The sequence below is a fragment of the Castor canadensis genome, chromosome 8 (genome assembly GCF_047511655.1).
Source record: "Castor canadensis chromosome 8, mCasCan1.hap1v2, whole genome shotgun sequence".
Lineage (NCBI taxonomy): Eukaryota > Metazoa > Chordata > Mammalia > Rodentia > Castoridae > Castor > Castor canadensis.
The window spans coordinates 92,167,284-92,177,819 of NC_133393.1; the positions used below are offsets into that span (position 1 = coordinate 92,167,284).

The following is a 10,536-nucleotide window of genomic DNA, read 5'->3' on the forward strand; positions in this document are numbered from 1 at the left end:
CTCTCTGTCTGCTTGTTTTGGGATTTGCTTGTTCTTGTTTTTCTATGAGTTTGAGATGTAGCATTAGGTCCTTGATTGGAGATCTTCCTGACCTTTTAATATATGCAGTCATGGCTATAAACTTTCCTCTTAGGAATGCCTTTGCTGTGTCCCATAGGTTCTGATAGTTCATGTTTTCATTTTCATTAACTTTCAGGAACGTTTTAGTTTCCTCTTTTATTTCATTAATGATGCATTGATCATTGAGCAATGGGTTATTCAGCTTCCAAATGTTTGCTTTCTTTCTTGTTGTTTTTGCTGTTGATTTCTACTTTTAATGCATTGTGATCAGATAAAATACATGGGATTATTTCTATTTCTAATATTTGCTGAGGTTTGCTTTGTGCCCTAAGAAATGATCAATTGTGAAGATGGTTCCATGAGCTGCTGAGAATGTATATTGTACAGCAGTTGGATCAAATATTCTGTAGACCTCACCTGGTCTCTATTGTGTGATTTAGTTCTTGAGTTTCTTTATTGATTTATTGTGTGGTTGACCTTTCTATAGTGATTGGGGGTATTAAATTGTCCCACTACCACTGTGTTGGAGTCTATATATGTTTTTAGGTCCTTGAGAATATGTTTGATTAGATTGGGTGCATTGATGTTGGGTGCATATAAGTTGATAATTGTTATTTCCTTTTGGTGTATTTCCCCTTTTATTAGTATGGAGAGTCCTTCTTTATATTCTTTGATCAATGTAATTTTGAAATCTACTTTGTCAGAGATAAGTATTGCTTCCCCTGCCTGTTTTTGGAGGCCATTGGCTTGGTAGATCTTCTTCCAGCCTTTCACCCTAACCAGTGGTTGTTTTTGTCAATGAGATGGGTCTCCTGTCAGCAGCAGATTGTTGGATCTTCCTTTTTAATCCATTTTGCTAAGCTGTGTCTTTTGATGGAGTATTAAGTCTGTTATCATTCAGTGTTAGTATTGATAGGTATGCGGTGATTCCTGTCATTTAGTTGTCTTTGTTGTTTAGGAGTTTGATTTTGTGCAGCTCATTCAATGTTGCTCTCTTCTTTCTTTCCTTTTCTTCTGCCCTTAGTTTGGTACTATCTGCCCTTTCATGGTTTTGTTTGCTTTCACTTTCTGTGTGCAGAATTCCCTGAAAAATCTTTTGTAGCAGTGGTTTGGTGGTCATAAATTGTTTTAGTTTCTGCTTACCATGGATGACTTTTACTGCTCCATTTATTTTGAATGATAGTGTTTCTGGGTAGAGTGTCCTAGGGTTGAAGTTATTTTCATTTATTGCCTGAAAGACCTCACTCTATGCTCTTCTTGCTTTTTAGGTTTCCGTTGAGAAATCTGCTGTGCTTTTGACGGGTTTACCTTTGCATGTTATTTGTTTTTTCTATCTTAAAGCCTTCAATATTCTTTCTCTATTCTCTATGCTTGTTGTTTTAATGATGATATGTTGTGGGGTAGTTCTATTTTGGTGAAGTCTGTTTGCTGTCCTGTAGGCTTCCTGTACCTGAATGGGCATAGTTTTCTCTAGATTTGGGACATTTTCTGTTATTACTTTGTTGAATATATTATGAATTCCTTTTGCTTCCACCTCTTCTTCTTCAGTGCCCATGATTCTTAGGTTTGGTCTTTTGATGGAGTCAGTGTGTTCTTGTATATTCCTTTCACAGGTCTTGAGTTGTCTGATTAATATTTCTTCAGTTTTTCCTTTAATTACCATTTCATCTTCAAGTTCTGAGATACTGTCTTTTGTTTGTTCTGTTCTGCTGGAGTGCCTTCCATTTTGTTTTGTAATTCTGTTTCATTCTTTTTTCTTATGTTTTCCATATCATGGGTCACCTCCTCTTCAATATTGTCAATTTTTATCCTTAATTCATATTTCTCTCTACTTATGGTGTTCTCTGTTTCATTTTGATGTTTACTTAGGGCTCCTCTGATTTCATTTATTGTTTTTGTGTTTTCTCATATTCTTTATATTTGTTGTCTTGGAATTTCTTGATTGCTTCCTGTACATTTTGGTTCACCATGTCTAGTATCATCTCTATGAAATTCTCAGTGATAACTTGGAGGATTTCTTCTTTCAGAATGTTCTTGTGTGCTTAGTTGTGTTCCTTGGTGTAATTTATCTTTGTTTTTTTTGGAATCTGGATCTGGGTGTCTGTTTTCTTCATTTCCTTCTGAACCCTGTACTAATTTACCTTGGGGGGAGAATGGTTTCTATCCTTTTGTCATCTTCCCTATTCAACTTTGTACTGTTTCTGTCCCTGGTCTATGTGTAATTTAGTATTAGCTAACTTAAAATAGTAAATCTAACAAAACCAAGAAAGGAGAAAAAAGAAAAAAAAATGGAGAACCAAAGAAATCACCAGGGAGATATTGTGGACAATCAGACAGTGAACAGGACAAACAAACAAAGAAAAGAGGAAAACAAAAAAAGAAAAAAAGTATTCCAAGTTCAGGAACACTGGAATTTCAGTCTTAGTAGTTCTGATATTACTCCTTTAGCATCCAGTCTTATTCATCTCCATCTACTAGGCAGGTTTGGAGCTGGCATCTGGTGGAGTTGGAGCCCTTCTGTGGTGGATGGCGGCCGGTATGCCTCTGGGCTGGCAGTCAGGGCATGGCTGAGCAGGTTTCTGGGTAGCGGCCTGGTGGGTTGGCAGCTTGGCAGGCCAGAGGGCTGAAACCTGGTGGTCCTGGAGGGCCAGTGGGGTAACAGCCTGGTAAGCCTGGCAGGCCAGTGAGTGGCAGCCTGGCTGTTTTGCGGGGTGGAAGCCTGGCACTCCTGTATGGCATAGGCCTGGCAGGCCCCCTGATGGTGGTGGCATAGGGGTGGTGGCCTGCCTGCTTTTTCAGTGTATTGGGCTAGAGGTTCCAGGTGGTGAAGTTTCAGCTCTCCCTGGTGATTTACCTCAGCTATGCATGTCTCCAGCATCTCAGCAAGGTCCCTGATTCACGGAGCTCACACAGTCTGTGTTTATGTCCCAATCACCATTTTCTCAAGTTGGATATTGTGACACCTCCAGTGTTGCTCTTTTTGCTCAATTTTACCTTCACTATTTGTAGTCTTTTCTGCTTCTAAATGTACTTTAAGTTTGATTTTTCAATCACTGTGATGAATGTCATGAGAATTTTTATGGGGATTGCATTGAACATTTAGATAGGTTTTGGTAATGTAGCCATTTTCACAATATTTATTCTGCTAATCTATCAGCATGATAGATCATTGCATTTTCTGTAGTGTTCCTTGATTTCTTTCTTTAATGGTTTAAAGTTTTCATTATAGAGGACTTTCACTTCCTTTAAGTTTTTAGGTATATTTTGTGGCTAGGTAATTTTGAGGGAATTGTTTTTTTATATTCTTTCTTGCTCTGTTCATTGTCAGTATGTATAAAGCTATGATTTGTGATTGATTAATAAATTGATTTTGTATCTTGTTATTTGCTGAAGGTGTTTATGATGCATAAGAGTTTTTTGTTAGAGTTTTCCTGGTCTTTTAGGTATAAGATCTTGTCATCTGCAAACGGGAATACTTTGACTTCTTGCTTTCCTATTTGAATTCCTTTTACTTCATCTTCCTGTCTTATTGCTCTAGCTAAGATTTCCAAGAATATGTTGAATAAGAGTGGAGAGAGTGGACATCCTTGTCTCATTCCTGACTTTAGAGAAAATGGTTCCAGTTTTTCCCCATTTAGTATGATGTTGGTTGTTGGCTTGTCATATATAGGCTTTATTATATTGAGATACATTCTTTCTATTCCTAGTTTCAGCAAAGCTTTTATCACAAAAGGGTGTTGAATTTTGTCAAAGGCTTTTTCTGCATATGTTAAGAGGAGATTTGTGAGTTTTGTCTTTGCTTCCTTTAATATGTTGTACTATGTTTAATGATCTGCATATGTTGAGACATCCAAGCATCCCTGAATGAAACCAAATTGATAATGGTGAATGATCTTTTTGATATGATGTTGAATTTGACTTGTCAATATTTTATTGAACATTTTTGTATGAAACTTCGTTAAAGAGATTGGCCTGTAATTCCTTAATTTTGCTGTGTCCTTGTCTGGTTTTGGGATGAGTGTAATACTGGCTTCATAGAATGACTTTGGCAGTGTTCCTTCCTTTTTTCTTTCATGGAAAATTTTGAGGAATGTTTGTATTAGTTCTTCTTTATAGTTCTGGTAGAATTCAAAAGTGAATATGTCAGGTCCTGGACTTTTCTTTTTGGAGATTCTTTATTGCTACTTCAATTTTATTGCTTGCTATAGATCTACTAAGATGATTTATATCCTCTCAGTTCAATTTTGGATAGTCATATGTGTCTAGAAATGTGTCCATTTCTTCTAGATTTTCTGATTTATTTGAATATATGTTTTCAAAGTTATTCTAATGATTTGCTGGATTTCCTTGGTATTTGTTATTTCCCCATTTTCATTTCAAATTGTATTAATTTGGATCTTTTCCCCACTCATTTTAGTCAGGTTTGCTAGGGATGTATTAATCTTATGTATCTTTTCAAAGAAACTGCTTTTTGTTTCATTGATCCTTTTTGTCTCTATTTCATTGATTTCATCCCTTGTGTTTTAATTTTTTTCCTTCTGCTAATTTAGCTTTAGTTTGTTCTTGTTTTTCTAGAAATTTGAGATGCACCATTAGGGTTGTTTATTTGAGATCTGTCTGCATGTTTTTATGTATGCATTCATGTCTATAAACGTTCCCCTTAGCACTGCCTTTTCTGGGTCCCATAGGTTCTGGTAAGTGGTGCTTTTATTTTCATTAAATTCCAGAAACTTTTTATTTCCTCCCTTATTTCTTTGATGACCCACTGATCATGAAGTAATGTGTTGTTCAGTCTCTAGGTGTTTGAATATTTTCTGCTGTTTCTTTTGTTCTTGAGTAATATGGTCAGATGGTATGTGGTAGATTATTTCAGTTTTCTTATATGTGTTCAGACTTGCTTTGTGACCTAAAATATGATCTATTTTGGAGAAAGTTCTTGAGAAGAATGTATACTGTGTTGTTGCAGGATAGAATACTCTGTAGATGTCTGTCAGGTCAATTTGATCTATGGTGTCATTTAATTCTAAGGTTTTTTGTTGATTTTTTTTTGCCTGAATGACTTGTTTATGGTGATAGAGGAGTATTAAAATCTCCCACTATCACCATGTTGGGGTCTATCTGTGTTTTTAACTCCAATAGTATATGTTTAATGAAGTTGAGTGCACAGATACTGGGCACATGTAAGTTAACAATTGTCATTTCTTCTTGAGATATTGTTCCTTTTATTAACATGAAGTGGCCTTCTTTGTCTCTTCTGATTAATTAGGTTTTATCTGATGTAAATGATAAAATGTTTTTTCATCTTTACACCCTAAGCCAATGTTTGCTTCTGATTTAAGGTGGGTTTCTTGCAAACAACAAATCATTGGGTCTTCCATTTCAATTTAGTTTGCCAATCCATATCGTTTGATGGTATAGTAGAATTCATTAACATTCAATGTTTATATTGAGAGGTATGTGGTGATTCTTGTCACTTAGTTGTGTAAGAGTCATTGTATTCAATTCTATGCTAGTCTCTAATTACTTGTCTGCTCTTTTCTTGAGATTTAAAAATTCATGGATGCTTCATAAATTTGTATGTCATCCTTGGGCAAGGGCCATGCTAATCTCAGTATCATTCCATTTTCACTATCTGTCAAAGTGAGCACATCATTGGAATTTTGATGGAAGACTGCAGTGAATCTTTTTTTTTTTTTTTTGGTGGGATGGGGAATGAACTCAGTTATTCATACTTGCACTGCAGGTGTTCTGCTTATTAGGTCACTTCTCCACATTTTGTTTAATTTATTTTGGAGATGAAGTCTAGTAATCTGTTTGTCTGGGCTGACCTTGACCTATGATTGGTTCTAATGATCTTAGCCTCACAAGTAGCTGAGATTACAGGTCTGAGCCTCTGGTGCCTCTGCTTTTGGTATTATACACATTTTCACTATGTTATGTCTGTCAGTCTATGAAAATGGGAGTTTTTCCATGTTCTAGTATTTTCTTAAATTTCTTTTTTCAATATTTGATCATTATATTTTAGAGGTCTTTCACCTCCTAGATTGTTTATTCCTAGTTTTTTTCTTTTTGAAGCTATTGTTAATGGGATAGTTTTATTGATTCCTTTCAAAGCCTGTTTGTTGTGGCTGGATAGGAAATTAAAAGTTTTTGCTGGATAGGAAATTAAAAGTTTTTGCATGCTGATTTTTGTTCAGTGGCTATCTAAATGTGTTTATCGAATCTAAGAGTTTTCTGATGGAGTTGACTAATATTGTCATTTTGATTTTTTGAAAGTATTAAAGTCTGAACTCAGTGTTTGTGCTTGCTAGGTATCCATTCTACCACTTGAACCACACTTCCAGCCATTTTTATTCTAGTTGTTTTGGATAGAGTCTTGATTTTTTGACCAGGCCAGCTTGCACTGCAATCATTCTATGTTAAGCTTTCTGCTATATTCTGAGAAAAAACTTACAAGCCACTGTGCTCAGTTATTGATTGAGATAAGGTCTTGTGAACATTTTGCCTAGTCTGGCCTTGAAGCTTGATCTTACCTATATTAGCCTCCCACATAACTAGGATTGTAGCCATGAGTCACTGGCACATGATTTTTTGTCTCTTTCCTGATTTTAAAAGAAATGTTTTCAATTTTTACTTATTTTGTAAAATGTTAGCAAGACATTTATGATATATAGGCTTTTTTGTGGTGTGGTATTCACATTCTATTCTGAGTTCTTTCAGGGATTTTTATAATGAATTGATGTTGAGTTCTTTCAAAGAGTTTTCCTGCATCTATTGAGGTGATTTTTACTGTTTATTCTGTTTATGTGCTGTATTACATGTAGTAATTCGCATTTGTCAAACCACCCTGTATTCCTAAAATGATGACAACTTGATTACACTGCGTGAGCTTTATCAGGTGTTCTTGAATTTGGATTATGAGTATTTTACTCAGATTTTTTATATCTATATTCATTAAGAAATTGGTCTTTTATTGTTATGTCCTTTTTTTATTTTGTTATCATGATTATACTAGCTCATAGATTCGGTTTGGAAGTGTTGCTTTCCTTTGTGTTTTGTGGAAAAGTTTGTGGAGCATTGGTGTTACTTATTTTTAAAAGGTGTGTAGAATTCAGTAGTCCTGGGCTTTTCTTTGTTGGGAAGATTTTTGCTACTGTTTCAATTGCCTTTTCAGATATGAGTATAGCTGCTCCTGATTGCTTTCACTTCCATTTGTTTAAAATGTGTTTATCTATCCTTTCATTTCAGGCAGTTTTTCTTTTCCAGTGAGGTGCATTTATTGCAGGCAGCAAAATTTTGTGGGGTTTTTTTGTTTTGTTTTGATCTTTTGTTTTGTCTGCTAATTCAATATCAAGATCCTTAGCATTAGATTTATTATCTGAAAGCTATAATCTAGTTCCTATTATTCTGTCATTCATTCCTAATCTTCCTTTGTTTGTTTACCCTTCTCAGGAGACTTATTTTTTCATATATTCTCATGGTTGTGTTCACCTTCCTCCTCTATGTGTATAATACCTTTATCCATCTTTTTCCATGCATTTGTAGTGGTCATGAATTCCTTTAGCTTTGTTTATCATGGAAAATTGTTAATTCTCCTCAATAATAAAGGATAGATTTGCTGAATACAGTTATCTAGTTTGGCAGTTTTTCTTTCCATCCTTGAAGTACATAATATAGGGTTCTTGGCTTTTAGGATATCTGTTGTAATCTGCTTTCATTCTTTTGGGTTTGGATTTATATTTGACTTGGTGCTTCTTTCTTGCAGCTCTCTATAGTCTTTACTTGTACTATATATCCCAAATTTTAACTATAATATGATATGAAGAGATTATTTCCAGGTCTTGTCTGTTTGTTATTCTAAAAGCCTCCTATACCTAGGTGATAAACTCTTTCCCAAGATTTAGGAAATATTTTGTTATTATTTTATTGAATATGTTTACTTTCCTACAGGTTGTCCCTCTTCTTTTCCTATGCCTATGATTCATAGGTTTAGAGGCCCAAAGTCTTGTATATTCATTTATAATGTCTTATTTTTCCTTTATTGTTGTCTAAAAGTCCTAATTTATCTAACTTGTTATCAAGCTCTGATTGTCTCTTTTACACTTGATCAAGTCTGTTGGTTGTCCTTTCAACCGAGTTTTTATTTGTCTCAGTGAGATTTTCACTTTCTGAATTTCAATTTGATTTATTTTCAAGCTTTCTATGTCTTTGCTGAATTCTTCTTTAATATCCTGCATTGTATGTCTAATTTCATCCAGGTATTTATTTGTATTCCCTTTAAATTCATTAAGGTGATTATGTGTGTGTCCTTCTAAATCTTAGGAATCATTCATATAATCATTAGTTTTGAATTCCTTGACTGTGATTTCATCCATTTCATTTTTATTAATATTCATTATTATGGAATTGTTTACTTTGGAGAAGTCATTTTGCCTTGTTTTTTTATATTTCTTATGTTTCTGTATTGGGATTTGTACATCTGAGGCTGAGTCATTGGCTGGAGGTTTTAATCTGCTGTATTCTTTCAATTGAAGTATTCTTAATATTCAGGCAGGACTGTGTAGTGGCAGGATTGAGGTGTAGTTTCTCACCACTTGATTAAGTGTGTAGCTTAATAGTGAAACATTCACCTCAAGGAACTGGGCCCAGTCACAAACAATACTCAAAAAGAACAAAACTAGCTGAAGACCATCACAATCGCTAGATATACCCACTATGCTCTGATAACTAATTAAAAAAATTACCACAACTTCAATAACCTTAAAGGAACAGGGAGGCAAACTTACAAGATACTACCTAATAAAGGTAAAATGTATAGAAAATAGGAGAAGCAATATAATGAATAATATAAGAAAAAAGGTCACATAAGCAAAAGAATGGGAAAAAGTAAATGGGGGAGAATAAGAAAGAACACAATAAATAGATAAAATCCAGTTGCAGATGAAGAGGTAAAGAGAAAACATGAATGAGAATTAATAATAAAGCCCAGGAAACTAACAACCAAAAACAATGACAAAACAAATTGTAGAAGGGTAACTAGCAAAAGAAGAAAAAGTAAAAGAGAGAAAAAATTGATCTAACAATATGAAGAATGGAAGAAGATAAAGGTAGGAACAGTAGAAATAGAGGGAAGAAGAAAAGATGATTAAAAATTAAATTTGAAAGTCTGGGTGTGATGGCTCACACTTATAACCACTGTATTGGGAGAAAAGGAAGAATATTGGGGTGAAGGAATGAAACAAACCAAGGTTTAATATATGCACATATGGAAATGTCACAATGAAATACCTTGCACAACTATCATATAATACTAAAAATATTTTTAAATAAATAACAAAAGGGGGTAAGGCAGTTTGATGGCAATGCCAGGCCAGCCAGGGCCTGTGGGGAGAGCCCATCTCAAAGACAGAAGAAAGTTAAAATACAGTAAACAACAATGACAATGTCAACAATCAGAAAAACAAAACAGAAGAAAAAAGGCCAAAGAAGTTGTATTAAATAGAGAAGTAACATAAGGGAAGTGTGAAAGGAAAGTGAAAAAATGAATTATACAAAAAGTAGGAAAAAATACGTAAATATTTATACAATCGGTCTAGTTTAAAACACCGCTATAGAAAAATGATCTGTCAAAAAGGAAGAAAAAAGAAAAGAAAAAAAGAGGGGAATGTAAAAACAAAAAAATTTAAATAATGAAAGGGGACAGGTTTCCAGTTCTGTAAGTAAGTCAAAATTGTGGGTCAGAGCAAAATGTTGACTGGCTTTTCTTTCTCTGGATGATTTGGAAACCTGTTTCCTGGCAGGAGTGGTCTGTTGGTTAATTCAGCTTCCTTTGTTTTCATCTGTGTTGTGTGCCTCACAACCAGAGGACATGCTCTGTGTGAGTGAGCAGGCAGTTGTTACTTCTCAAGACGAAGATTTCTGCCAACAAGTTCTAATTTCTGGAGTCTTCAACTGTCTGGTGCTAGGAAACTCTCATGGCAGAATGCTCTCCTGGCAGACTGCTCTGCTGACTCTACCCTCCCAGTGTGCCCTCCTGGATTTTTGCCTCTTGTGTCCCATGGAAGTGGGTTAGGAGAATTGATTGGGGGTTGCAGTGAATGAGAAAAGACAATGACACAAATAGAGGAAGTTGGGATCTAATGGACTGCATGCTCCTGGTGAGAGATGCGAGTTCTGAATTAATCCAGCTTGTTTATTTTGTATGTAAGTACAAGGAAGCAAGCATCATTGAAACTATGTTCAAATCACATCTGTGCTTGAGGTTATCTCATCGGAGGAGCAGAATTAAGGGGTTTCACAAGGAGGAAAAAGTTGTTTGTCTTGTAGGCACCAGGGAACAGTATGTGGATATAGTTAACTATTTTCTTGGGCTAAATGGTCAGTAGGCACTCAGGAATTTACCAAGAGAGCTGTGCAAACTCTTAATTTTCTGAGTTAGGATCAAAGGACTGTGTCATTTAGGCCCTTTTGCCTGAC

General features: G+C 35.1%; 1 pseudogene; it reads right to left on the reverse strand.

The window, feature by feature from the left end:
- Nucleotides 1–5,609: 5,609 nt before the first annotated feature.
- On the reverse strand, nt 5,610–5,708 carry LOC141410526 (U6 spliceosomal RNA; annotated as a pseudogene).
- Nucleotides 5,709–10,536: the final 4,828 nt, after the last annotated feature.